At 33.2% G+C, this 25,760-nt stretch overlaps 1 non-coding gene across 1 annotated transcript; it reads left to right on the top strand.

Annotated features, from left to right (window-relative positions):
- Positions 1 to 833: 833 nt before the first annotated feature.
- On the top strand, positions 834 to 905 carry TRNAT-AGU (transfer RNA threonine (anticodon AGU)). Its single transcript has one exon. It is a non-coding gene; the product is annotated as a tRNA-Thr (tRNA).
- Positions 906 to 25,760: the final 24,855 nt, after the last annotated feature.

Below are 25,760 nucleotides of genomic sequence, written 5' to 3'. Positions count from 1 at the left end.
TTTTGGTTCTAGATTAGTGCCACTACAGTAATGCCAATGAAGTCATTAAAGTACTATAAAATTATATCTCACTCGCCTTTTGTTAACTCCCAATAAAAGTCGGTACAAATTCTGAAGAGTGTTCATATTTCCCCTTGCTTATTCTTGTGTTCCTTTTCATCCTAAAAAAACTTTAATGATCTCAAAAAGTCTGGAAATGGTTTCATGTGAGCTTGCATATTGCATTCATTACTTGGCTTTCTTGGAAACGATACCTCTATATAATGATTTCACCGAGAGTGTCTGGGATATACATATTCGTTTTACGTGTTGTGATTTTATTTCTTTTAAAACCCGTTTTTTCTTTTGGGTTTCTTAAGATCTGGTGTTTACATAAGCTTTGCAATTTATCCCCAGGTGTTTATTAAGTTTATTATGGTCCGTTATTTAACCATTTATTTTGTTGTACTTCGTTATTTAACGTTCGTTTGCTGTTTGATTGGCCTGTCCCTTCATAGCCATACGGCATGGGTTGCCGTATGGCTTCGTCTGCCATACGGCAATGGCTGATTTTAATGATTTCACCATGCATAATTTTGTACCTGAAGAGAAAATAAAACCTTTAAGTTAAGCCAAAATATTTAAACATTAGATATTTTATTAAGGACAATATGATTAGAAACGAAATTTGTAAATTAAAACACATATGTTTTACATATAATGGCCATTACTTCCATTTGCATTACAACGCAAACTACGTACACCCGGAAGATGTCATTCCATACTTTCTTCTACGCAGTATATGCTAAGCCCCTAGGTAGGTTTATAAGGTATTTCTCCTACCTCCCTAGCGCGCCTTCGTGGTGTAACGGTAGCACGCTGGGCCAGTATTCCAGAGGTCCGTGGTTCGATTCCCGGCGAAGGCGGTTGCATATATTTCATCTTTTCTGCTTCCAATTAACCTAATGACTCTACAGTGGCGCCCGAACTAAAAGGGTTGTGGATGATGATTCTCTACACCCAGGATTTGGCGACTTGGTCCCCTAAAACCCTAGTCGCCCTTTAAAAAGGGCAGTATATAAGGTATTTATCCAACTTCCCTAGCTTGCCTTTGTGGTGTAGTGGTTCTGCACACTGAGCCGGTATTTCAGTGGTCCGTGGTTCGATTCCCGGCAAAGGCGTTTGCATATTTTTAATCTATTCTGCTTCTAAAAAAGTCCTAATGAATCCTACAAGTGGCGCCCGAACTAAAAGGATTGTGGATGATGATTCTCTGCACCCAGCATTTGGCGACTAGGTCACCTAAAAGCCTAGTTGCCCTTTAAAAAGGGGAGTATATAAGGTATTTCTTCCACTTCTCTAACGTCCCTTCGTGGTGTAACGGTAGCACGCTGGGCCGGTATTCCAGATGTCCTTGGTTCGATTCCCGGCGAAGGCGGTTGCGTATTTTTCATCTTTTCTGCTTTCATTTAACCTAATAACTCTAGAGGTTCATTTCCTGTAAGCTTCACTCTTATGACATAACGTTTTTATGAAAGGTTTCGAACAGATTAAGTCTTCATAAGTATTTTTATATATACTTAATCATTACCAGAATATGAGTTTAATTAAAATTTCCATGAAGAGGCTGATTTTGTCCTTAACGTTTCATGAATAATTAATAATTTTAATTATTTGAATATTAAATTTGCATTTATACTTCATTTTGTTACCGTTTTTAAAATGTGTAATTACGGAACGTACGGAGAATAAAAGGTATTTTATTGAAACGAGAGAGGTCGCTACATTAATCATGCCCATTTCATTTTTTTTCGCAATTTCCTACGTTAAATCCAATTTCACGGCATACTCGCGACACTAATTCAGCTCACGTCTACGTTACCCATATTAATCATTTCTGCAACTGTAACCGTGAACTGCATGATCTCCGCAGCGATTTTTCCTCTAGCGGTGTGAAGATGTCTGCTCTTTTGAACTTTTGAGTGATAAATCATGAAGAACTGATGGTTGTAAAGACAAATTTTCTGAAAGATAATGTACTTAATTTGTAAGTGAACGATTTTGATTCGTGAAAGCTTAATATTATAATTAAAATATGATTCATGAAAAATATTCCTACTTATGCTCATGCAAAGTAATTTCTTTGTGAACGTTAACTGGATTATGGATCAAAGCAAGTTAAATTGACAATAAAAATTATGATAACAACTATTTAATTTCATTAATATGAACATAAAGCAATATATGGTTTAAGAAATACTATATTCAATATTAAGCGGAAAAGCATATATTCAGTGTGTTTTAATGAAATATATCTACATCAAATTAATTCATCAACTACTACTAATAATTATGAGTTTCGATTAGTTAATTAGACTAATTGTGTTAAATGTCAGTTTGAGTATGTATTAACAAACGAAGCAGATTAAAATAGATGCTGATTTTTGAAGAATAACAAAAAAATAAAAGAACATACATTTATTCCAAAAGTCTTTAAAGCATTTACTCAGCGTGAAACAATTTAATTTATTTTATGGATATAAAGCTCATTATATAATAAAAATGAAAAACATATTTTTGGTGGACGAATAATTAATAATAATTATGCATTTGCTTATTAAAACCGGAAGATAAAAATTCTAGTTTTGTGGTAAAATATCAAACATTTCAGCAAATATTTCTATGTGTATTATCAGTCAACTTTGTTATACCTCTATTACTATTTATATTGAGTAACAACATTTTAGAAAATAAAGTAATAATTCTATTACATGTCCAAAAGCGGCCGAGCGGCAAAGTCGCTGAACACTGGTAGTTCTGTCCGAAGTTCGAATCCTGCGGACAAGCTGGCTGCATGAGTGTTTTCGTGGTTTTCCCCATGTGTAACGTGTATACGAGCCAGTTTCCCTTAGAAAGTCCTCGACGAAGGCATCCCCCACTTAGGCAGATAGCCCTAGTGTGCTTTGCCAAAATTAAATACACCACCACCACACCGTTGCATTATCATTCCTTCCGTTGCATTATCATTCTTTTAGAATTCAAAAATTATAATTTTATTCAATCTTAATCATCTCTTCTACGTTTGTTAGGTAAAGTCGCTGAACACTGGTAGTTCGGTCCGAGGTTCGAATCCCGTCGAACCGACTGGCTGCATGGGTGTTTTCGTGATTTTCCATATGTGCAACGTGTATACGAGCCAGTTTCCCTTAGCAAGTCCTCCACGAAGGCATCCCTACCCTTAGGCAGATAGCCCTAGTGTGCTTCGCCATAATTAAATACACCAATAATATTAAATGTAAGATCTCTGGCTTTATTTTTAGACAAAAATATTTGCATTATAAAACTTAGTTGACTACGAACTTCGAACCGCTGTATTAAGCTACTGATATATTTAATTTTTGAAGCAATACATATTTTTGAGAAGAAAGCAATGTATAAAATTAGATGCTAGTATTCAGTTTACTTTAGAAAATAGCTATGCATCCTAATAGTGGATGCAAGTTTCCTCAGAGAAATTCCATTCTATACTTTGAGAAGCAAAATTTTGTCACTTTCTATCGGAACGCGGAAGTATTTATTTAATATAATCTAAATATTTGTCTTTCTGACTATTTGTACTTCTCCTAATTTTAAATTCAAACTGGTTGTTGCTCTTAATGAAGGAATGTTTTTTATAGAGTTGCTAATTTCTTAATGTCTACCATTATCATTGTTAAATGCAAGCAGTATATTTCAAAATACGAATTAGTAATGAATATAAGGAACGTTTTCTTAAAGTTATGTTATTTAAGTTGTTAAATTACCTTACTCTTTAAAACTTTAATCCCTACTTGAAGGAACAAACATTATTCTTGCAAATTTAGATTAGTTTTTTATTTTAAGAAAAACTGTTTTACATTCATTGCATTTTGCAACTTAAAATTCAGATTATGATAATTGTATAATTATTATTTCTTTCAGAACTCTATAATTATTATTATTTATTTTTTTCATAATGTTCCGTTTAGATATATTTCTAAATACAAGAACATATTCATGTGTACATGAGATTTTATAACGAGTACCGAAATTACGAATGAAGTGCTGAAACGTTTGGATGGCTGAAATGGTGGAACATATATTTTTCATGTATTTGAACTCAATTTGTTTCGATATCAATACTTCGAAATTTAATTTTGATCAATTTTGTGAATAATATATATTTGGCAAAGTCAGAGACATGTAACAATGCTAAAAATCATTACCCAATAAATACGACTCACTTTGATAAAAGCACACAGACGTTTAAGATTTTAGAGTATAATGCGAGCAATTGCTGCTTTATAATAAAACTCTGTGCGATTTTAAAGATGGGCATTATCTCGCCTCTCCCTTACCAGAGTCGAGAACCACTGCAGATTATTGCTGAGCTGTTCTCCTCTCTATTCACATTATCAGTCTGATACTCTCTTCGGAGCGTATAAATTAGGGATCTTGTTTGGGAAAATAGACATTAGGACTTCGTTCTCATTTTATGGTTTTGTCACAAAACCAAAGGTATTCTGCGAAGCCTTAAGAGGTTGTTACATTGAGGAAATTGCAACATTTCGGGAACTATGTCCGTCAATAAACTTGACATTATTGCCAGATGTTACTTTGAAACCATACTGTTATTTTATACTTCTAATAAGATTAAATTTTCTTAATTCTTCGAATACTTTATACACGTAGGCGAATAATAACCTTCAGAAACTCAAAAGGATTGAAAAATCTATTAAGATTCTCATAGCAAATATTATGAGAGTAGGTAAGTATATTTGAAGATAATATACATTCTACATGTAATATTTTATTTCAGTGCTCATATGCATATTTTAGACTGCATATTTCACATAACCTAAGCATCAGGTTTTTAAAAATAGGAATTTTGGAAAAGTGTAAATATTATTTATATATATGTTATCGTGAAAGACCGAAATTGGAGATTGTCGGCTTTCACCGGAGAATATCAACATTCACCGGATACGTCGGTGAAAGACCGAATATTTCACTACATTCTTGTATATTCGGACCCTCACCGGTGTATGTCGTCAATCACAGATATGCTCTGGTGAAAGTCGAAAAGAGAGGTCATAAAGTGCCATAATAGTTTAAGTTGTTGCAATAAATAAGATTTGAATCACATAATTTAGTAAGTTTTTTATTACTGTTATTTTATTTTTTCATTTAGAACGTACTGAATAATTAAGTAAGTTTACAACTTCTTTTATTTTCCTTTCTCATTTTGAATGTATTGCGTGTTTTAGGTTCTCATGTTCTTAAGTTCTTATTTCAAGTTTCAAGTGTGTTTATTCGCGACTGAATGACGGAGAAGAAAATATAATATTCTTATATGTTCAACATTCACCATTAGTACATGGTGAATGTCGACATTGACCGGTGTAAGTCAGGAATAAGAGTATTTGGAAAATATTTCGGACATACAACAAGAGACTATGTGAATGTTGACATTCACGGGTGAAAGTCGATATTCTCCAGATTTCGGTGTTTCAACGTAACATCTACATGATACTGCGTAAAACTGCTCTCACTTTGGCATATTAAAACTTAATTCAAACGTTATTTAGAGAAACTAAAGGCACAGTATTCACAAATTGCATTTAAGTATTTTTATCCATCTAGTAAAAACTGCATCCGAACATAAAAAGTGCATCCGAACTGTATCCGAGCATCCTAACATAAAAAGTGCATTTCTTCAACCATAAAAAGTTAGAAATCTTAACTATAACACCTTGATTTTTATCACTAAATTAATAAACATGGGGTTTCTTCCCAAGAATATTCTCTAAAGCTAATTCCTTTACCTCACGTTTGTTTAAAAAGGAGGTAAAAGAAGTGGAACTAATTAATCTCGGACACGTTTCTATAGAATATTTGCTCTTTCAAATTCCAGCGTCGACAGCTTTCTGCGCATTAAAATGGAATTCATTAAATCCCTCTTTCAATTTAAGCGTGCTTTTCTGTAACATTTGCTTTTATACGCATAAGAAAAAAAGTGCTCAGCACTCTTTTATGCACAAAAGTATTTCACAACTACAGTTTTTTCAAGTTTTATAAGATTTTTTTTCTCATTGTTTAAGGGAAAAAACACATTGAAGTTTGAATGCAAATTACGTTTAATAATCGATGTTTTGGATTTTGTGCAAAAGTTGTTTTGAGAATGGTTTGGTATCTGAAGACTTCTTACTTTTATACAAAACTATAACTTGAACAAGATACGTTAAGGGGGCTCATACACCTTAAACCCCTTATGATCTTCGAATATGTGACTCTTGTAAGAATTGGGATATTTTGTTTATTTTAAAAGCAATTACATCCAACATTTTACAGCTAACTACATAATATAGCTGGTTTGGAAACGAGTCACCAGAAAGTTTGTGTTGCCACGAATATTTTAATAATTTAATCCGCTTTGTGACAAAATTTTTCGTCATGTTTTCACCTTAATTTCTTTAAAGGCCGAAGGCGAAGCTGGATTGGAATTAGGGTCGTTAACTAGAACAGAAAGAATTTTTATGAATGTGAAATGCCTCTAGAAAATCCAGTTCACCAATGGAAGATGTTTTTTCAATAATTTTGGCAGCAGAAAAATTGAAAGTGTGATTTTCGGACCAACAATGTTGGGCAATAAAAGGGCTTCTGTGTTTCCTTTTTTTAACATATGCCTCATTTTCCTTAACGCGAAATTGTAAGGCTCTCTTAGTTTGGCCAATGTAAATTAAGCCACACTGGCAAGGAATCCTGTAAATACACCAGGAATTCATATCCGCAATGGGGTCCTTGAGTATGGAACTCGAAATTTTATTGATGGGAGAATAAACGACCCGAAAATTAAATTTCTGCAAAATACGTGCAACTTTATAGCTTATTGATGGAAAGAAGTTAAAGTTTAAGTTGTTAGTACGTCCAACTAGCAGTTAAAAGATTTCAGACACGAACTTTGGCGGGATCTAAGTAAGTTTTCGGAATTTTCGGACTTGAAAAAGCATAGCTATGTATAGAATGGAATTTAAGCAAAAATGTGGTAAACGACCACTCGTCACCACCTACATTAGGTTCACAGGGTTACTTGGTACTTCAGAGGTGACTTTGAAGTGAAGAACAATGTAAAGCACTATCGCATTTCTCATTGATTGTACTGGCGCAAAAATCCAGCTGTGAAAAGGATGATCTGTGAAGGTTTGAACACTGGCGATAATGCAATGTATTTATCATATCCTTTGGTTTGGAAAATCCTGAATATTCTGTATAGTGGCGCCCGAACTTAAACATGATGGATAATAATGTGTCACAAACTGTATTTGGTCCTTCCGCAAACGCCGTTTAAGTGAAGCACAATGCAAGAAATTTTGCAATCCCTCAAGCATGTTCTTGTGGCGTAAAAGCCTTGCGCAAATCGTTGGCTATTGAAAGAATAATGTCTGGAAATCAAGTCAGTTTACAGAACATCTTTTCTTCTTCCTAATCAAAATATCGGATTGGTCTCTACATTGTTCGAGACATGTGATGATTATGCTATCTGGTGTGTTCTCAACCAGAAGGCAATGCACCCCTAAAGGGAACTTGATAGTTTCAGGGAGAGGGAATGCTGTCAGCCTTTTATATACCTGTTAAGTATTTAGTTTTATTTTATGAACATAAAAAAGCTACTTTTATTCAGGTTTTAGTATTTATTAACATTTTCTATACTTTTCTACTTTAATTTATAAAACACACTAAAAATAATCTAAATTTAAATTAATGTTTATGTATTTGATGAGATTTGGAATGGGGTGATAATCGTCTAGCTATGGTGAAAAGGTTGCATGGAGGAAAGATGTTTGAGAAGTCCAGTGTTCTCTAAGCAAACAAAAACAATTGTATTACTATTAGTTTCAAAAGAAAGGTTTTAGGAAGAATAATTGTCGACATGGAGAAATTTGGTTTAAAAAAGCAGTTTATATAAAAGAAAAGTAGTAAATGAGATAAACAAAAAATACGTAATAGCAATAGACAATATTTTGCAGCTCCCTAATAATCAGATATTATTAAAACAATGAAAACAGAAAGCAGAAAAAATGAAGAGCCGTGTAACACTGCCGGGGAAAAGGGCAATAGATTTCAAGAAAACTAAACAAGTATTTGAAAAATTTGACATGTGGTTTCAATCTGTCAAATTTTCGCCTGTCTGGTATAATATTAAAAAAAAATACATTTTGAGAAAGTAGGACAAAAATTTTGAAGAAGCAAATCTTTAAAAAATGAAAGAAATGAAAGATCAGATATCTATTGTTTACTTTCGGGGGGGGGGGACTTTGGAATTTGTTTTTTTTTTTTTAAAACTGCCCTAGTTTTGGGAATAAGAACTCTTGGTGAATGTTTAGAAGCAAAACCAGGAAAAAGTCGCTTCAAATGCTTTTTATATTTTTATGTATCAGACGGGTGGAGTAGAAGAAGAAGAAATGTAAAAAAATATCTGGTATTAGTCCTTCTTTATTAAATAAAGGCTATGGAACTTAATTTGACTGTGACAACGCATCAGAAAAATGATTTCTCTAGCAGTTGTATAAGTTACTTGACTAAATGCTCTTTTGCACCGCATTTAAATCAATGAATGTAAGCTTCATATTTAAAGAAATTAATGTAGAATCGGTACTTACTGTATAGGAATATGATGTCTGTAAACTTACTTCCGATGTGGCTGTCTAGGGGCTTGAAATGACTAATTCGACTTATGAATAACTCGAATATTTAATGAAACATAAATAGTTGCTACAAACTACAAAATGATTAATGTATAGAAAGATGAATTTTCATAGATGATATATACAGATGAAGAGAAGGAATCGTCTTTTAAAAGCAAACAACTTTGAATCGCGTCATCGCCTTAATGGCGGAATCGTCTGACTTCCATCATCGAGCAAGTAAAAGATTTATTCTCACAGCTTGTCGCGTCATCCGATTATAATGAACGATGCCATCCCACATTAATAAACAGGTTTTTAAACATCTTATAATTTATTGTTCCACAGCCGTATGTTATAAATATTTTAATTAACACAATTAACTTACAAATGTAATATAGATATGTGTAAGTGACTCAAGAAGGAATCAATAATTTTCGCAACATAGAGAAAAATGAAACTTCTGTTAAGATCAAAGTATTCATCTGCTCATTGGTTTTTATTAAAGGAAATCCGATAAAAGTCGCTGAGAAACTATAAACAAAAACACAACTAATTAAAACTCTTTTATTTAAATTTACCTATAAGATATATTTCACTTCTTTCTTCCAAGAAAAACAGAGTCAGCATTTCTTTCAGATTTTTTAGATTAGCATTTTATAGATAACCAGATATACTTTTTTTTTCTTTTAAGAACCGTGCACCACATATGTACAACACGGGGCTTACAGAAGTATGTTAACTAAAACATTAAAGGCTACATGCATAAATAAACATTAAAATTACATGCATAAATAAAGCGAACAAAAGCGGTCTGGACTTCACGATAAGTTCACAGATAAGTTCACTGGCCAAGTCACTCCAAACATTTTCAAATCGTTCTGCAAGCATAATCTAGCGCCATCAAATGTAGGGCATGAGAAAATCAAATGTCCCACATCCTGAGGAACTCTTTTCGAACATTCACATAAATTGTTTCATCGTAGATTAAAACGAAACAGGTAACTTGCAAATTTACCGTGACCAGATAAAAACTGAGACTCTATAAAATTTAACGAGAGAAAAGACTCGAAATTCAGTCTATGGTAAATAGAAGGAACGTTTAGAGAAATAATCTTAATTCCCCATGTTATTGTTAATAATCTCTTGTTGAGGATTAGAATGCACTAGATTATTACAAGCCAACATTTTTAAATTTTTTTTTCTTTCTTAATCAATCTAACTTTATTATTAATAAAAGGTTAAATAGGTAAATGATCATTTATGTATTCAATTTTGAAAAGCAGTAATTAAGGTAAAATTTCGTTTCTCCTCTTTTTAGCATAATTGTTGCTTCGGGACCCCTGAATATATGACGGAAACTCCTCATAAAATTTAAGGATTGGAATTTTTCTCTGTTTAAAATGCATTAGATATAAATTTATTTTTAAAACATGAGGGTTATATCTGTAATCCGATGTTATGGAGTAGTAGCGATGAGGGATTTCTCTAAAAATGTGCTTCTAAGAATCCAGTTACACTTTCATTGAAATTAATTGTATTAATGAATTTATAACTTGTTATTACGATTAATACTTGTATTTCGAGAATATTCTCACTTACTTCAAAGTCAGTACCTACAATTGCCATGTTCAGATCGCAAGCTGTAGAGAAAGGGATTTTACAATCAGTATTAACCAGTGAGTACATACAGTTAATGTTACCTAAAACATTAACAAGAAATATTTCCAAGAACTTGAATGAAATGTAATGTATTTGACTGCAATATATTTTCCTATATCATTTAAGGTTAATGAAATAAAGTTTTCTCTGATAAGTTTGCAAGGTTTGTTACTCCAGTAATTCGAACCATAAAGTTAATCTCATACAAGAGAAAACTATATATGACCAGAGGAGTGCAGAGCACATCTAAAAGACGAAACTTACACATAGATACAGGGGTTGGACAAAAATATGGAAACACCTTTAAAAAAATGTTTCTTTGCTTAATATGGTGTAGGAAACCCGCTGGCATCCAAAACAGCTTGCAGTCTTCTCGGAATGGATAAATACAGTTCCTGTATGTTTGCCAAGGGAATATTATACCATTCTTTCTGCAAAACGGTGGCAAGTTCAGATAACGATGTTGGCGGTGGATAACGAGAACGCACTTTCCGTTCCAATGTAAGACCACAAAGGTTCGATAATATTCAGTTCTGGTGATTGTGGTGGCCAGGGGAGATGGGACAACTCATCCTCGTGCTCAGAAGACCAGTCCTGGACAATGTGAGCTGTGTGAACAGGGGCTTTGTCGTCTTGGAAGACACCATCACCATCGGGGAACAAAGTTTGTACCATGGGATGAACTTGATCGGCCAAAATATTCACATAAGTCTTGGCAGTCATGTGCCTGACACAGTTATCATGGGGCTAGCAGAGAACCACGATATGGTTGCACAAACCATAACAGAACCCCCGCCATGTTTCACTCTTGGCAAAAAGCAGTCTGTATTATAGGCTGGAGATGGCGTTCTCCAGACGTAAACTCGGCCAGAAGTGGGAAACAATGTGAAAGCAGACTCGTCAGACCATATTACTCGCTTCCACTGCTCTATAGTCCAGGCTTTATGACTTAAACACCACCTTTTCCTGTTACGGGCATTAGCACCACTGATGAGTGGCTTCTCAATTGCAGCACGGCCAGCGATTCCCTGTTTATGAAGCTCCCTTCTAATTGTTTTGGTACTCACAGGGTTCAGTAACACAACATTCATTTCAGCAGTAACTTTTGCAGCTGTGGTCTTCTTATTTTTCGTCACAATTGCCCTTAATGATCGTCTGTCACGATCACCCAGGACACACTTTCGTCCGCGCTGTGATTTAGCGGATGATGTTTTTCCGCTTTTCAAATATGCAGAATAGATCTTCGATACAGTACCTCTTGAAACACTAAACACCTCGGCTACCTTGCTTACGGAAGCACCTACCATACGTGCTCCAACAATTTGCCCACGTTCGAAGTCTGTTAACTCTGACATAATGCAATGACAACCTCACATAACAGTACTCCGACAACAACTGAACTGTTTAGCACATTTACGAAGTTGTATAGGTGGCGTCAGTTGCCAAAAACGCCAGCGCCACCTACATATTTCATTAAAATCGATTTTTCTTTTCAAACATGCATTTCACAAGGTGTTTCCATATTTTTGTCCATCCACTGTATCTCTATACTCCCTACTCAACGCTGAACTAAGCAACTGTTGAGAAAGTGCTGAGTTACTTAATTCTACTTAAATTTTTTGACGGTTGTCACTGAAGTTAAATTATATTTAGCAAAGTATTTGTTAATTACATATACCTCTTGTAAATTTTTAAAGCATGGAATGTTTTCTATTTAATTTATTAAAGCATATGCTGGGTTTTTCTGCCGGATTATTATCTTCTACGAAGGATATACAAATGTTAGCAATTTGCTTTTGATGAATCTTACATTCCGAAATGTTTTACTTTCAAAATGTATATCAAGGATTTAAGGAAGTAATTTCCGACATTTAAGTGATTCCGACATTTAAGGAAGTTCCTGTAGCACTGCCATCACTCTATCAATTCCTGTAAAACTTAAGTAAATCATATCTATTCCTTAAATTTTGCTGGAATTAAAAAACTCCGTATTTTCTTTTAGACTTAATTTAAAAATAAATAATAATAATAAAATAAAAATTTAGTATACGTTTTCTGTAAGAACAGTATGTTACTTACTACTGCTTCATAAAATTGAATATATTGAAATATACTTTATAAATAATTGCAAGCTTAGCAAATACATCACAAGCTTTCTGTTAGACGGTCGTGAATGCTTTTCAGACAAGCTACGAAAGTTTCGTTAGATGTTCATAATGCAGTTCAATTAATCACTATAATCCAAGTGGGCTTTTATCAGGAAAGATATCATTATGGAACGAAAGGAATCCAACCAATCTACCGAAAGAGAAACTACAAAATTCTGTCTATTCAGATATGCATAAAGGAAATCAATGTCAGCTGGCTAGGCTTTCGGCTTTCGACATCTTTAGCTGAAGATGTTATCGTTTTGGCATCTTGTCTTCTTTTGATTTATATCTATTAAGGATTTGATTACGCAATGAAGAAAATAAAAATGTGAAAGATGTTTGAGATTAAATATCTCTCGAGAGATCTCTAAGCCACTAGACGTTTCGTCACCCTTTTTATTTGCTTTTCGTTTTCCGGATTATATGAACTTACATATTTTCTTTTAATGTGGAATCTTTCGTTGCATTAGAGCGAATGATAGGCGTCAGACGAGAGTTTTATTACTGCATTTAAAGAAATGCAATATTACTCGGAAAATCACTTAAGTTCTTTTAGAAGAACATTTATTTCTTTTAGGAAAGTTCATTTATTACTTCGAAAGGGTTTTTCAAGATACGAAAAGCAATAAATACTGAGTTGGTGCTTCCCCAGACATCTAATTAATTTGGCTTTATCAAGAACGTTCGGAAATCGTGACTCAAGCGAAAAGCATCACAGATACGAATTTAGAATTCTTTAAATGCGATAAACCTTCTCATCTAACAATAAGATTTGGTTGCAATCAGCCTATACGGAAAGCATATACCCACTCTGTTACTCGGTGAGGTCAGTTTTTTTTATTCTTATATGTTGATAAATTGTGCATATTTTGCTTTAAAATGGTTGAATTATGTTGTTCGTATTTCCGGTTAAGTTAGTTAATCTGCTTTAGAAGTATCAAAAATTTAAAAGTTTTTTAAGTTCGGCTAAGCCTAATTTTTTTTACCATAGCATCCATATTTGTTCGTATTTGAAACTTAAAAGAATAGTGATTTAAGTCTTTCTGCACGTTCAGTGTCTTTTTGCCGAGTGGGATCAAAACGAAACTTCTAATTTTGTGCACTGAGAAATCTGCCTTCTTGCACGTTTGCCGAATTGCTGGAATACACGCACAGCATGCAGACCACCACACCACGAAGGCATGCCAAGAAGGCGGGAGATATATCTTATATACTCCCCCTTTTAAAAGGCGACTGGGGTTTTAGGGGACCCAATCGCTAAATTCTGGGTGAGCAGAATCATCATCCAACACCTTTTTTACTTCTAGAGCCACTGTAGAGACATTAGGAATTTTTGGAATCAGGCAAGATGAGATTGAAAAATAAGCAATGCCCTTCGCAAGGAATCAAACCGCAGACCTCTGGAATATGCTCCCAGCGTGCAGACTACCACACCACGAAAGCGTGCTAGAAAGGCAGGAGAAATAGCCTTATGTACGCCCCTTTTTAAAGGGTGACTGGTGTTTTTAGGGAACCCGATCGCCAAATCCTAGGTGTGAAGAATCATCATCCATTACCCTTTAGTTCGGGCGCCACTGTAGAGACATTAGGATTCTTTTGGAAGCAGGAAAGATGAAAAATGAGCAACGCCTTCGCCGGGAATCGAGCCACGGACCTCTGAAATACGCGCCCAGCGTTCAGACCACTACACCACGAAGGCAGGCTAGGAAGACGAGATAAATACCTTATATACTCCCCCTTATAAAGGACGATTGGGGATTTTAGGGGACCCAATCGCCAGTTCTGGGTGTGGAGAACCATCATCCACCACCCTTTTAGCTCGGGCCCCACTGTAGAGATATTAGGTGTTTTTGAAGCAGGCAAGATGAAAATTGAGCAATGCCTTCGCCAGGAATCGAACCACAGACCTCAGGAATACGCGCCCATCGTGTAGACCACCTAACCACGAAGGCATGAAGGCATGCCAAGAAGGCGGGAGAAATACCTTATAAGCTCTCATTTTTTTAGCAGAAAAATCATGGATTTGTACAATGAAAGGGGAATAAATCGGAGAGTGGCATTGGGGAGGGTTATTTCACTGGACACAAGAATCATACAAAATTTTTCATATCATTGAAGAATTAAAAAATGCAAAATAAATATTTAAAACAATAAGGGAATGCATAGCCAAGCTTAGTCTTAGGGATGGTGAGAAACATTAATAAATGACAGCTAAATAGTATTGAGATTTAGAAAAGCGCAAATATTTTTGAATTTTATTAGATCTATTAGGACTTTATTAGAGGTATTAAGTTTTAATTTTTATATCATTTTAATAAAATTTTAATAGTTTCGTAAGTAAAGAATTCTGGTTGTAATGTGTAATTTTTTTTATGTATTGAAATAGATGAAAATATCTGTTGCCATTAAAATAACCTCGTCCAAAACTGGGAGAAACTGAAACACTGATTTTTGAACGACAGGCAACGACTTGCAGTAAACGTTTCAACGATTTAGGTATTTTTAGACCCCTTGTACTTCGATGAAGCCTTTTCCAAAAAATCTTAAATTCTATTAATAACTTTTCAATGAATCGTTTTGTATCCGGAAATCAGATCTTCAAAATTAATAGATTTATAAACATTTCTCAAAATAAAAGTTAAAAATCAGATCCTGTAATCAATTTTCCACTGGTTTTTAAAGGGAGTAAAAACACTTTAAAAGAATGGAAGATGTCAGATATTCATCACTTTGTTGCCAGATCCGGAACCAGCTGAAGCAATTTTGTGAGACAGCTATTAAATATAAAAGCATTTTCCCTCTTGCTTACGGCATTACTTCGTGATTAGATTCCAATGTCCTTCACACTAGGAAAAGAGAAGCTAATTGATTACTCGGAATGAAAGTGAAAGGAGAAGTTTTATATAATATAAAAAATGGCAGGACGATAATAAATTAATCACGAAAGAAGGTGTGGATGACTTAGATTTAAAGGAGACAACTCTTCTTTATAACTAGGCTTGCTGACAATATTTGCTGAAATATGCTGGAAATGCTGAAAATATTTTCAGCTTTTATTAATAGAGCAGTAATTTTATTTCGGTCTGTCTTTCCTTGAATATTTTGCTGTTGTTGTTTTTGGGATTTTGATATTTCGGAAAAAATAAATTTAATAAAAAAATAAAATTAAATAAAATTTCCTCGCATGTCGAATAAATTGATAAATTTTCCACGTCTCCAATTACTTTTGACATTCTACCATAACTGACGGATCATGATTCAATCACTCCAAAAATGATGCAAAAAATGCTTTTCGAACTCAGTCTCAAACTCAGAAACGCAGTTTTGGAATTTAATTTGTTCTGTAGTTATTAACATACCTAAAATATACTAGACAACATCATTTTCAGAGTGACGTAACATCACATTTTTCATTCAATGCTGATAAAGATTTCGGTAATGAAAGATACCTTTCTTTAAATTTAAAATGCAGTAATAGGATTGTATGTGTCTCTACAGTATAAAATGTCATTTATTTAATAACCAAATCAGCATCATGTTAAACTGAGAACCTGAGTATCATATGATGGATTGATTGCATTGCTACAATTTGATCAGCTTATAAATTGCAAAAACTAAGCTCATAGATAAGAATCTTAGAATTCTTAGAATATAAAATATATTCTAAGAATTGCGCATACAATAGGTTTCGTGCAGGAATAATAACGGGAATTTGTTTTAAGACCAAACATATGCTAAAAATTTAAATGTTCATTTTCAAAGATAGTAGTTTTTTAGGTTCATAAATTAAGCAAAACACTAACGAAATATGACTCATTTAAAAAATTTAACACCTTTTTTCCTCTCTTATATTTCCCACCGACATTTTAAGCTCGAAATTCTAAAAATTAAAAAAAAAAAAAAAAAAAGCATTCGTGTAGTTTTCCGCTTCCTCAGTGCATTAAGAAAACGAGCTCCCCTAAATTTTAAAATGAATCTCCCACATAGTGATGGTTTCATCTGTTTAACAAAGACAAACGCTCGCAAGCTGTCAGCAAAGGTAACGCCGAGCCTTTCCATTCTAACTGTTGAACTTTATGCCAGCTTAATGCCATGACAGCGGAACAATTAAAACTGACATTCAGTGTATTGTTTCTCCGAGTAAGATATCTTCACTAGCATATGTTTACTTCCTCTAATTATGTATTGATGATTTAGGGCCTAAGGAATAGCAGATGCAATAGTCAGAAAGGGTGAGATTCAAGGTGTACGAAAATTGAAATGAAGATATCTAATTATATATTGTAATTTTAAAACATAAACATTATTTAATTACAATGTGTTCTTATTGGAATGCAAGCTTATTTTAAACTCTTCGTCGTCCGTAACGCGTCTAGGGCGTTCAAGTGAAACTTCCGCAGGGCGGCCGTAACGCGCCTCAAGCGTTCTTCTACATTTTAAAACTTTTAAACGTTTAAAACGCTTTCTAAATGTTTACTTGTTTGAGTTTTTATTTTTGTTTGTTCTAATACCTCCTAGAAGGTAGCACTAATCAGGCATTCTATTTCTAATTGAATTTGCCCCCGGTTTTATGAATATTCGCGCCATTTTACATAAGATACAAGACAGTGAGAGATGGCTTCAACGTCTACTCAGCAGAAAAAGAGAAAAAAAATGAGGTTGTGAATTGGAAAGACAAGAAGGATATACATTTTATAAGTACAGTCCATAATAACTCGATGATGGATGTTGGAACACGGAAAAGAGCTATAATAAAACCAATAATTGTAAAAGATTACAACAAACAAAATGGGAGGAGTGGACCGCCTGGATCAGATGTTAACAAATTATCCTGCTGTTAGAAATAAGCGGAGATGTTATTATTTTTGTTACTATTCAGTTTTGAGGGCCGTAAAAATCGCCAAACTATAGTTGATGCCAGTGCTGCCAAAAATAATTGCGGCAACCCTAACACAAGAAAAGAATTACGTAAGATTATAAATATCTAAGATTGATGTTTTAATTTAGATGAAAGGTTAATTACATGTAGTATTTTTTATTATTATATATTATTATTTATTATTATATAAAAAAGTCTAAACATGACTGAATGGAAGCATAAGAGTAAATAACTATTTCAGATCATTATTCTAATTTATATAAAAATTGCTAAACATAACTGAATGGATGCCTGCATCGTTATTTCGCTGCCGAGTTATCGCTAAAGCCTAATTTCATCTCGTTAGTTGTTCAAACATAATTTTCCATAATGAATGATGCTTTTTCTTTGAAAACATTCTCGGTAAAGTGCAGAATTGTCCACTTATTGGTTTGCCGCTTTTTACAAGGGTAAAATCAACTGGAATTTTGTCAATTTTCTTTTACTTTTTTAAGTGAAAATAGTTCAATGTGTACATAGGTAAAGGGTGTGCGCAGTGCCAATTTTGTGCAATTCTGAGATTTTTTTTAAAGTGAAAATAGGTCGATGTGTACATAGATACCGAGTATGTGCAATTCTTAAAAACGCGTCAAGCAGTGGGTGATTCTGCACTTTACCCAAAATTCTATTGCACACTTTTCGTCATGGGCAATTCCCAAATTGTTAAATCATAGGATATCTAAAAGGAATTTAAAATCGAAAAAGGATTTAACAATTAAACTAGTATTTCAATGGCTTAAGAAATATAGAACTATATGCACTTACGCAATCTGAAATCAGCGCTTAGGCTAGATTTGGCGCGCTGTTAAATGGGCGCGTTTGCTAGATTTAGCGCTTTTGCGCATGCATTTTCGCTGCAATTTTTTTACGGTCCTCAAAACGGAATAGTACCTTATTTTTTCATTATGCTTTATTTCCATATAATTTACTTAATATTCATTGACATTCATCCACTACGAAAGTCATGTATGGAAAGTTATGATGTACAGAGAAAACAACATTACACGCTTTGAAAAACAGACGGCCGCTGGGGGGGGGGGATTTTCGCCGGCAGGAGAAGACTGCGAAAGGGTTAAAGAACTAGTATTGTGCTATTGTAAGAAGGTTTTTCACACAGTTGCTAGTATTAATCTCAAACATCGATCATTTTACAAAGGTTCGCTCTTTCCTTTCCAACTGGAAGGGAATTTAACCATTTTTCTGAAACTAAAAGCTAATCTATTAAGAATAACATAAATTGTTTCTCCAGCTCTTATCTACAGCCCGAGCAAGCTGCTGTACTTGCCTGGGTTTAATTCCAGGCGAAATAACTGACTGCGTGGGCGTTTTTCTTGGTTTTCTTATCTCTAACGTGGATACCAATCAGTTTTCCTGAGAAACTACTTCACAAAGCATTTATCCTATAGTCAAAATGAAATAAACCAAATCAAGCCAAATTAATTTTTCCGTTAAAACGTAATACGTGTTGCTAGTGAACGAAACAGTGGAATATGTGGTTATTACTGCAATTTTATAGTTGTTTCGTATTTAAATTTTAGTAAAAAAACGTTGTGTGGATATTTGAAACAACTGATTTCCATCAGAACTGGAAAAATTCATTATTGCTTACTGAAGATGCATTGCATTATTCTTCAGTTTACATCCGGGAGATCTGGTAATTATAGACGTTTGCATTTAGTAAGTACAATAAACACCACATTGCAAACTCGTGTCTGTTTGTTTCGTTTAACGTAGGGCAAACTTTGATTGATTTAAAATTCAGTAGATACAAATAACGAATATAGAAAGCAAAATTTTATTTAATACATTTCAAACTCTTGTAATTTCGATGTTTTTGTTTTTTTAAGCAAAAGAAAAGCAGTTGATCGAGCTATATTCTGTATGTAATGAGGAATGTTTCAGCTGCATGTTATTGAACATAGCGAAGTAGTGCTGTTTGAAAAAAATCTGATGTGTACACCACATAACTTCCTTGTATTGGAATATTAAATTGGAATATTAAATTATACGCATTTTTTCTTGCATTACATTTAAACTTATTGGATTGAATAAAATCTACTTCGCCGACAGCGCATAAACCACAATAGAAAAAATGCATTCTTTAAAATTCACTCTAGTACTTGTTTACGATAGCGACAATCTGGCGCTAGATTCACATAACAGTATTAATAATTATATAACAGTTAACTTATATAATAATTTTATAACGGAAACTAAGTTAACTGTTATATAATCAATAATTATATAACAGTTAACTTATATATTTCGTTCATATTATAACTCATAATGCACCAAAATTGATATCATTTAAAGAATAGAATTATCTAATCGTTGCCACATGTTCTATTCAAATATTATAATAAAGCTAGAATGATGTGTAAAAGAAATTAAGCAAACAAAGCAAAAAAGAAACAGTTTTTCACAGACGATTGAGTATTTCTCATTTAATTAATTCAGTTCTCACTTCGCGAGAAGGCAAAAATATATAAGAACTCAAAATATCTATATTAAAAATTACGAAGTAAATCTTAAACGCTTATATCCTTGAAAAAATTCCAGAACGGATTAAGCATGATTTAAATAATAAATGAAGGCGTTATCTTTGTTGTTGCGAAGCTCAGTTTCTCTAGATTGGCAACAAATCCACTAGTCTCCTGTTTCAAATGTAAACATCAATGGCCGCCATTAAAAAAGGCTTAGCGGCAATTAAACAACTTTACAATTGTTGATAATTCTAAAAATATTGCACACAGATTTACTAAAGGCATAAAAACCTTAACCGGAAGATAAAAACAACATAATTCAATCATTTTTAATGGAAAAAATGTACAATTTACCAACATATAAGAGTAAAGAAACTGAGGTCACTGAGCCGGGTAACAGAGTGGATATATACATATAAATATATTTATATACGTTTGGTGCGGCCGATTGCAACCACAATACGAGGTGCACATCTGCATGTTATAGCAGTCCTATATACAAAATTTCAACGTTCTGAGGCTACTCGTTTTTGAGTTATGCGAGATACGTACGTACGTACGTACAGACGCCATGAAAAATTCTCTTCAGAATTAATTTTAAAGCAGTTTTATAATTTTTTTGAAGGAAAAGAGTGTTTTATTCTGTCCTTACGTACAGATATCACGCAAAAACATCGTTAAATAGCATTCGATAGCGGTCAATATGGATATTTTCGTTGAAATATGCTGCCTAAAACTTTTCGCGATTACAATACTTCCTTTTTACTTCATACAAGGAAGTAAAAAAGAAAGTAAACTTTTCCCATTAATAACGTTGACAAAATTGTTTTATTTGAGGATACAGAATTTTTATGCCATTTTAAGCCATGTGTCAAGCCACAAATAACTTAAATGCGTTTTCTTTGCGACAGCTGGATCTGGCAGCAAACGGACTTAGGAAATGACTCAGCTAAAATTTATCATCCAAAATATGAGCTTTAAAGTACCCAAAATAAAAAATGGACTAGATTTTACGTTTCGAGGAATGCGATTAAATCAGTTTTGTCCCGAAGTTTTAATCCTCAAGTATTATTTAATGTTTACCGACAGATTATTATTTGTAGCAGAAATAAAAAATAAATAAATAAACAATGTTATTTATCACATTCTCCGTTTTTTAGTTTAAAACCATAAAAATGTGTTTTTAATAGAATGCGAAAGCAACTGCCTATAACGTGTTTTCACGCTCTTTCTGCATGTCTTCGTGGTGTAACGATAGTATAGCACACTGGGAGCATATTCGTGGAAAGAACCAGGTTTGAGTCCCGGCGAGGGAATTGCTCCTTTTTCACGTCTCCCGCAGGAAAAAAAAAATGACTGTACAAGCTTATCTTAAAAATATCTCTTTCCTAATAATAATACTGCTTATGCTGAATAATTCTTGAAAATTTACTTTCAAAAATATAGTTTACTCTGTATTTCAAAGAGAGGTGGGATTTAAACGAGTAGAAAATAATTCTTGTCTTCAAATTTAATTCTTGAGTTAGGAAAACATCTAGCATTTCCAATTAAAGTAAGCTTCAACCATAATTTGTACCGCAAATTAAATGAAACACTAGGCGTTAAAATGCTGATGAGAGACATTATGCAAGTCAAGCTTCCAAGGTACTATCCTTGTGATACAGCAAAAAGCTTTAAAAATATATTGTTAGATTTTATTTTATCAGTAAAAAAATGTTTTTTTTTTATTTAATATGTACTGTATATGTGATTATTTAATCATATATGTCTTGGATTGTTTATGTGTTAAATACAGATTATTAGAGATTTATTTAGTTTATGTGTTAATTTAGAGTTATTATTTAACGAGATATCAACGACGCCGAAGGTCCCAAAAAAGCTTTAACGTTTGTAGAGTCATTAGGTTAATTGGAAGCAGAGAAGATGAAAAAATATGCAACCGCTTTCGCCGGGAATCGAACCACGGACCTCTGGAATACCAGCCCAGCGTGCAGAACCACTACACCACGAAGGACGCTAGGAAAGTGTGAGAAATGCCTTATACGTTAAGATACAATAACACGCCGAACAAATATTAATTTAGAAGTCAAACAACAAAACTCAGCGTTATATAATCAGCGTAATTTGAATCAGCGTGATTTTTTGTTGTTTGACTTTTTGTTGTTTGACGTTTTGTTGTTTGACTTTGTTGTTTGACTTAAATTAATATAAGCTTTAACGTTTTTAACGAAAAGTGCGACAACGGACGAGTCATTATTTAAAGAAATAGCAACGATGCCGAAGCTCCCAAAAAAAGCTTTAACGTTTTTAACGAAACAACAACGAAATATGCTTAAAAAATAAAACCAAAAAATTCATGTCCAGATAATTACTGTATTTTCTCTCACATTTTTCTTCTTCCTTTATTATTATTATTATTATTATTATTATTTACTGTCCAAAAGTTCAGAGAAATTTTGCGAATAATTTAATTTTCGAACACACAGGTACAGTAAAAACATAATAAATGAAAGGTAGTAAGGGATAAATTACAAGTAACTTTTGCAGTATTGTTTTTTTAACCCGCGGGAAAGTGCGTGGGGTTTATCATACCCCAACCCTACAAAAAAGTGGAATATTCCGAACTTGTGAAACTGAAATTATGTGCTGCTCTCAGTAGGTGAGTTTCTAGTTTCAGTAGCTGAGTTTCTAGTAGTGGTTGACTTTCAGAACCGCTTTTTCTTTGCCTGTGTGTTTCAGAAGAAGATTTATCGGTATTTTGTTGGAACTGGGGTATGACACACCCCACTTGCCTGCCCGTGTAAGTGTTTTTCTGAGTGAATATTTAGTTCAGAAATTTATTTCTAGAGTGTAACAGTAAATATTTCTACTCGCAAGTGATTTTAAAGTACTTGACCTTAAATTCTCAAAAATTTCTAACTGCATTATGGTAAAAAGAATGAGTCCCCATGAACTGGAGATGCAACACATGTAAGATTTATTAGAAATATTTGAAAGCGATGAAGATTGCATTTCGGAAACTGAAGATGAAACTAAGAATAATTTCTACAGTGTTTTGGTTTCGAAAAAGATAAAACATTAATTCTTGATGTTCCTAAAAAATGAAAAACTGTTCTCATGCTTTCAATATTATATAACGATCATACTATAGATGATACTATAGGAGAAAATAAAACGTCAGGAATTATATGTTTTAATAATATGACTAAAGGAGCAATGGATATGGGGGATGAAATCTCAGCCAATTATTCAATTGCCAGAATAACAAGGAGGTGGCCAATGGTAATTGTCTTTCCTGCACTGAATGTTGCTGTAATGAATGCTTGAATTATATTACATTCAACTGCTAATCCACCAAACAGAAACAGAAGTCTGTTTTTGAAGGACTTAGCATTACAATTACTGAAAATAAGTATTGAACAAAGAATCAGAGATTAATACTTTTCCAAGAAATTGACGTATTGCATGCAAAACAAAAGCAGAAGTTTTGACGAAGAATTAAAACGAATACATGAAATTCGAAACAACTAAGTACGAAAGATGTGATACATTTTTTGCCCTCGCGCCAAGGAACGTGAATGCAATGTTTAAAATGTATTCTGTGCCAATAACACATGAATGTATTTCGTTCCAAGTGTGAAGAAATAAAATAAGCATTCTGTATTAGAGATGCAATGAAACTTAGAGGCATGATGTTTATTTTTTTATTATTTTCATTTATCTTAATTTTAACTCTAAGATTATTTTGGAAATTAATTTTTTGAAATCCAGTTATTTTTCACGTATTTATAATACACGAGAACAAAAAAAAAACAGTTTTAAAACTAAATAACAATATTTTTATTATATTTTAAATACTGGGATATGTGATACCCTACGCGCCCACTCTAGTAACTTTTCTTGGTGCGACTTCCGCCGAGTTAAAGGAAACCTACGGCGGGTATAAGTTTATAACATCGACGGGTATAGGAAGAATAGACACAGAATAGAAGGATGTTAATATCTTTTATGAGTGAAATAAGGGTGTCCTCGTATTTAGCTAGTTAGACTTTACTGAGTGTGTTACACATCAATTTTTTTTTTCTTACGCCGACTTGCCGATTTACTTACGTAATGACTGAGTTTCATTTCTGAAACAGGCACCTATATGTCTCTTCCTACTTTTATTCCTTCGCATCCATGCATTTCACCAGAATTCTTTTATTTTCCCATCAGAATAACACCTCAATTTTCTTGTACTAATGTTCGAATGCTACGAATTTCTTGGACAATTTTTGTTAAGCTGTTTCATGTTACTGCTTTCCTATACTAAATTGTAGTTTCTGTTTTTTTTCTTCTCTATTTTCTTCACTAAGTTGATGATTACTTTTATGTTTTCTTCTGAAACTCTATTTTTTCACGGGCCATTATCATTCTAATGTTCAGTTTTATGCATTTATTTTTCTTTCTACCGTATGAGGGAAAAAAGTCTTATTGTGTACTTAAATGATTTAGGTTTTATATTCTTCTCCTAATTTTTCGCATTTTTGATGCTCAGTGTATCGGCTAAATAGTGGTATTTTATATGATTCATTAAACATAGCTGATGTGGGTACTAACTACAGTAACTTTGCTAGAATATTTTATTGATTTACGGATAATATAGTTTATTTAATTTAATGATTATATTAATAACAAAAATTAACTACTTTGTCTATTTTAAGAGTAACGTGCAACATGGGAGCAAATTGTATGGATTTGTTTTCTAAGAAGAACCAAGCATGTGAACTAGGTTCTTATTAAATGAATTTACACTTTACAGATAATATCTTATAATTCAAATTGAATAATTATAAAAATAAATAATAATAATCTCTACTTATAATAAAAGAAAGAGTCTGTCTGTGTGTGTGTGTGTCTTTCGTTCGCGCTGCGCTTAAGCTGATGGACAAGAAGCTACGAAATTTGGTACATAGGTGCATCTAGACAAGAGCCCGTGCACCTCGAAGCGATTTTTCGAAATTCGAAATAGATTTTTTTTATTATTTTATGTTTTGTGACGAAATCGCGTCATTTTGAGACATAATGGGAAAGCGAGATTTGACTCTACACACATCGTCATGAATTTCATGACGATGTGTCGTCATCATGAATTTCGTCACATGAATTCGTCACATCGTCATGAATTTCATGACGATGTGTGTAGAGTCAAATCTCGCTTTCCCATGAAATTTCATAGTCATGAAATTTCATGACGATCCTATTCGCATCGTCATGAAACGTAGGCACTTAGCTATTTTACGAACTTAAAATAAATTTCGTGTTTCAATAAATCGATTTAATACGAATTTATTTAACAAAGGGAGCTTAACACCTTTTCAACGGGATTTTTTCTAAAAAAGTTTATTTTTAAAAATGTACAGTTTATTTTTCTTTGATTTTTGGACACCTTAAACCTTCATCCTTGCGACTGCTTTTGCAAAAAGAATTTTGGAAAAATGATAATATTTTGTATTTATAAAATATTTTTTAAATGAAGCTTCCGAGTACACTTCTCACATCTCACATCTTTAAAAATGTGATTTTGGCAACAATTTTCCTGTCTTATTGTTGTTGATAGATCTTTGATGTTTTGCATGGTTTTTTTCCCTTCAACGGAAAGTTGGCTATTTTTTATTAGGATAATTAATATTTGTATTAAGGGATGTAGCTTATTTCATTGTAATCTTTTTCTCTTGAAAATATAAGATAAAATATCATTAATTTTACTTTGCTTTTCAAAATGTTATGTTTTTTGTATGCGTTTATGTTAGTTATTGCTCATTTCACTGTTTTTAAGATATTGAAAAGTTTTGAGTGATTTTTTTTTAGGAAACAAAGTTCTTAA

The sequence above is a fragment of the Stegodyphus dumicola genome, chromosome 6, assembly GCF_044657685.1.
Source record: "Stegodyphus dumicola isolate Sdum_Otavi_A_Nest chromosome 6, ASM4465768v1".
Lineage (NCBI taxonomy): Eukaryota > Metazoa > Arthropoda > Arachnida > Araneae > Eresidae > Stegodyphus > Stegodyphus dumicola.
This window is presented reverse-complemented; position numbering and strand designations above follow the sequence as displayed.